This window comes from Scardinius erythrophthalmus (genome assembly GCF_964197995.2).
Source record: "Scardinius erythrophthalmus genome assembly, chromosome: 3".
NCBI classification, from domain to species: domain Eukaryota; kingdom Metazoa; phylum Chordata; class Actinopteri; order Cypriniformes; family Leuciscidae; genus Scardinius; species Scardinius erythrophthalmus.
Genome location: NC_138223.1, coordinates 24124643 through 24130003, shown reverse-complemented (window position 1 = coordinate 24130003; position 5361 = coordinate 24124643). Strand labels below are relative to the sequence as shown.

Below are 5361 nucleotides of genomic sequence, written 5' to 3'. Positions count from 1 at the left end.
CGCGGTGAGTGAGTGCTCCATGTGTTAAATATATTTTAGTAATTATATAACCATTTTATGGGCTAATACTGAGTTATACGTGTGTTTAGAAGTATGTTGTATGATTTGGGTTTGTGTCACTGTTATATGTATTGTAATATCAAGTTTAACCCTCTGAGGTCGACAAACGCGCCGGCGCGTTTTGCTGGATTTTCTCCACATTGTAGCACTATAAACTTAAATTTCTCCGTCATTTATGGTCATACAGAAAAAATAAATATAAAAAAAGAATCTGTGGTATTTCTACTTTTGTATGTGTCCACTTCCAATCAAATCAAAACATTGTGCTTTTGTAAAATAAAGAAAATAAACAGTGTGTGCGTTCTGCCTCTCCGTCGCGGTGAACTTTTTTTTCTTGAGCACGTCTATAAACTGAAACAAAACTCAGCGAATACTTGTCACACATTTATGAGCCATACACCTTTATAAACATTTAAGTGTGTACTTTTAAATGATCGGATTCAAAACGAAAACAAATATTCTCTGTTTAAGTAATTTGTATAAAACCAACAAGATTTCCAGCTTCTCAAACGCTTCCTAATTATTTTTAATTCGGCCACGCCCACTCGCGCAAAAGATATTCACATGCAAATCTCCATGGAACGCGATCGCCCTCATTACCTCAACAACAAAACACTTCACTTCACTTTTCGTCGAGTTTGAAAGACGTGCCTGAGCTTACATTGGATTTACATCAGAAGAAGAAGAACGATATTTGAAGACAAGAAAGATAAGGTAAGTAATTCTTACATATTAGTTTGCTATCCCAGCAAACACAGAACGTTCCCCTAACGTTCCCGTTTGGTTCCCATTTGGTTATTTTTTTGGGAACCAAACAAGAACGTTCTGGGAACGTTCCCTGTAGGTTATTTTTAGGATCTATGTTTATAACATTAAGGGAACGTTCCCAGAACGTTCCCTGTAGGTTATTTTTAGGTCTAAATTTATAACCTAAAGAGAACGTTCTGGGAACGTTCCCTGCAGGTTGTTATTTAATAACCTAAAGAGAACCTTCCCAGAACGTTCCCTGCAGGTTATTTTTAGGTTTAATTTTTATAACCTAAAGAGAACCTTCCCGGAACGTTCCCTGCAGGTTATTTTTAGGTTTAATTTTTATAACCTAAAGAGAACCTTCCCAGAACGTTCCCTGTAGGTTATTTTTAGGTTTAATTTTTATAACCTAAAGAGAACCTTCCCAGAACGTTTCCTGCAGGTTATTTTTAGGTTTTATTTTTATAACCTAAAGAGAACCTTCCCGGAACGTTCCCTGTAGGTTTTAGGTTTTATTTTTATAACCTAAAGAGAACGTTCTGAGAACGTTCTCTGCAGGTTATTTTTTAATATCACTTACTATTAACAGGCAGATTCAACTGACAACGTCGTCAGTACGGTCCCCTAAGGTTATAAGATAACCAACAACGTTCAGATCTATTCGCAATAACTTTTTATTAATGATATTTTAAATTATGTTATATATTTTAATTCTATATGTTAAATGCTGTGTGACTTTGAAGTGTTTTAATGCGCATGCGCGTGATCAAACACTGGAGCACGTGCGCAGCGCGAGAGCAGATGGAAACGTCATCGACAACTGACAAACAACAAAACTCCCGTCTCTCGCTGTTGGTTTCACTGCTTTCAGGTAAGTTTAGACAACAAAATCTCACAAATAATACACACAAACGCCCCTGACACATTTCTTACGTGTAATTGACACGCTTCTGTTAAATATTTATTTAAAAAAAAATGGTTTTATGTCTTTGAAAAAGTCCGTTAGCATCTACGCTAGCTAACCGTTTTCAAAAGACAACGTTAGGCCTAAGTTACGTTAAGTTGAGGTCTTATTTATGAAAGTTTGGGTTTTTAAACACATATTTAGTGTAGATAACAGTTTTTGATAGTTTTGCTGGTAATTTGTCAATGGGAAGTAAGCTAATTTATTTAGGCTAAACTAAAAGAATGCACTGTATTGTTAACTTAATCAGTGACGTCACTAACCAATATTGCTAAAATGTGATTTCAGAATAGCGAGAGAAAAAATAAAACTCTACAACAAGGGGTGAGTTATTGTTTAATCATGATGATAATTCCATATGCATATATTTCACAATGTATTATCTTAAGATTTGTATATTTATCTTTTATGCATTTCACCTCTGTTCTAGCTTGGTTCCTTGTAATAAACCTATCACATGTAATATTTTTGGCTCTGTGACAAACAGCATGTTATGTTCCTAGATCATCATGCTGTGATGGCCTGCTGCACTCCCTGTCCAAGAAAATCTCTATGAACCATATGACTAGTAAGCAAAACCACCTCAAACATGCAGTGCACTGCTGTTCAAAGGTTTGGGTTCTGTAAGATTTATGCTTTTGAAATAAGTCTCACATTTTAAAATCATTAACCCCAAGTTTTTTCAGTGAGATTGTCCTTGAGAAGCCTGTAAGCGAAATAATCAGCTAAATAATAGGCGACTAATACAATATTATAATGGTCATAGTTATAATAATTCATTTAACTATTATGATAACATGATATCCTGATGATTACTATATTTTATTTTATTTCTTTAGGTCTGTTTTGAATTATGTTGGCCAATGAGACTGACACCATACTGTCCAACTCAAAGGTATTTATGTATTTTTTTTATTGATCAATACTGAAATTCTTTGTACTTTTAAATGCGGTTCAGGGGGTCGACAACTTTAGGCATTTATTTTTCACAGATTTATTTATTTAATGTTTATTTGACAGGGACAAATGCATAGAACATTGCTTTATAAAAAATACAAAGTAGATGCCATGCATACAGGTTTATAGCCATGACTAATTTGCAACCCCTTGATATCTTGGGCAGCTGTGGCTCATACTCTTAGCCTTTAAAAATGTTTGAATTGATATCCCCAATGCAATATCAGGGGGTAAATATATCAGTAGAGTTCTTAAAGTTATGGCTTTGCTCTTGTTACCAGATGAGATAAAATCCCTATTGTTTGGCCCTGTATTCTTCAGGACAAGACCTTGATGCCATCCACAGTCAGTAGATGAAGAAGGTGAGTTTAGCCGAATTCAGTTCTCTTTCACTTTTTTTTTACAGACACGTGCACGCAAAATGAAGTCAAAATGGCGAGTTTCCTCTTGTCTTGTGTTTTAAACAGAAAGAAAACGGATACGTGTCATTTATATTAGTTCTGCGCATTCGTCTTAAAGGGACAGCAGCCTAACGTACCCGCAGCTGTTTGTGTCGCCAATGGTGATCAAACATCAAAAGAGAAAATGACTTGTAGCTTTAGCAAAGATACATTAATTTTATAGTTATTTTATTTTTACACTGAAGACTTATTTTACATTTTGATAAATCAATTTCTGTACCTGATAAGTTAGATTTAACTGAAAAACATAATGCACTGCTTATTTCAACTGTGTTTTTCTTCTATTGTATTTATCTATGCTTGTTATCTATTGTAATTTTCTATGCAGGTTCACTCCTCTACAAAATCCCCCCAATAGGGGTTATGCGGAGCGCCCAGCGGTTGAACCGGAAAGAGGTCTAAGCATTTCCGCTTTTCACTTCCGTACACATCTGCAGCGGTAGGTGATCTCTGAGTTTACTGTTAATTTTTGCTTAATTCTTACTTCTGTTTTAATTAAAATGTCACGAAGGCTAAAATATCAGAAAAGGGAACATCCGAACAGCAGTTTTTGTTGTGTGCCGGTCTGCTCTATGTCGGGGAAAATGAGTAGTACAAATAGGTTCTGTACTCATAAAGTGACGTCAACATCAGCAGTAGCATTCGCCGTCAGGCAAGTGTTATTTAAATAAACTCCTGATGTACTTACAAACTTTCCAATGCCTCGTTTAATGAGTACAGAACCTATTTGTACTACTGTAGTAGTTTGGTACCATTCTGGGCATTATTAGTGGGGTAATTTACCAGATACAAACCTGGAGCCGTTAGCGCATGCACTAAACCATACGGCTGATATCTCTAAATAAACTCTAAATTTTTCAATATCGTGCAGCACTAATATTGAGCATATCTTAAAGTGAACCTGGAATGATAATTTGTGATACCAGATGAGATGTATGTATGATAGATTTTGAACTGTACTATTTTTTTTATTTCAGGTTCCAGCGGAAGGCATCAAGGCATCAGATGTTGGCCTGGACAGATGCACCTGTAAACTACACCGACCTTTGCTTTTGCATGGATGGCTGATTATTACCATGTTCTGTGAGGGTTTCATTATAGCAAAACTGAGCACCTGTGACAGTGGAATTTGTAGGTGTAAAGTCACAGAGATTAAAAAAAAAAATTGATGGCAGTTTCAAACTTTTTTTCACTTTCTTTCTCATAAACAACACAGCAGTTACAGGTTTTAAAATTCTTCATTGGAGGTGAGACTTATACATAAAAGGTAGAGCGAATTCGCAGGTCAGAGTTCACTAGACTTAAATATTATTTTCTCTGTTTTTTATTTGACTTCAGAGAGAGAGGCTTAATGGGTATCCTTACCCCTATATAAAACATTCCTTTTTTGATTTGTAGTCTGAAATAATAAATAGTGCAATATAAATAAATGCAATGTAGTGTTTTGAAATATATAAATTTTTCTATACACATTGATGCTGAAATATCTGAATAAATACATGATACCAGCAGCGCTCGTGCTCTCATATCTCCTACAGCTTGTGACACACAATCCCACCTCACTCTTTTCATTTGCTCCAGATGAATATTAATGCCATTACAGGGCTTGAATTTTGGCATGGGATTGTGTGTCCATGTAACACGTTGTCTTTTTATTTTCTTGTTAAATTTGCAGATGGTGTTGGGAGTTTAAATGTTTTGAGCGGTGTGAAGATTGGCACATTCATGTATATTGTATATAAATAAATACTTTTTCAACTTTTTAGCCAAAGTTATAGGCTACAGTTTGCAAAAGATAGTTTTAATTAAAATGTTTGTGCAGTTTTATTTATTGAAATATTTTCATGTTTGAAATATTAAATGTAAATTACTGTTCCTGAATACATTTTGCTAACGCTGTTTTTAATGACTTATTTTAGGTTGATAATTAAACAATGAATCAACAAAAACATGGATTGTGTGCTGATTTATTTATTGAATACAAACTGATTGATTTACTTATTAATGATAGTTTCTGTAAATTCAATTTATTGTAATAATATATTCATAGGATTCTTAAGTGTTTGAACAATAAACAATGTAGAATATGTTTGTAGACCTATAATTTGTGTACAGGTATATCAGGATGTGTAGACGTTAGGAGAACGTTCCGGGAACGTTCTGGGAACC

At 34.7% G+C, this 5361-nt stretch overlaps 1 long non-coding RNA gene across 1 annotated transcript; it reads left to right on the top strand.

The window, feature by feature from the left end:
* Positions 1-2488: 2488 nt before the first annotated feature.
* On the top strand, positions 2489-4306 carry LOC308688571. The gene is made up of 4 exons (XR_014029915.1): positions 2489-2669; positions 3053-3093; positions 3521-3631; positions 4170-4306. It is a non-coding gene; the product is annotated as an uncharacterized lncRNA (long non-coding RNA).
* Positions 4307-5361: the final 1055 nt, after the last annotated feature.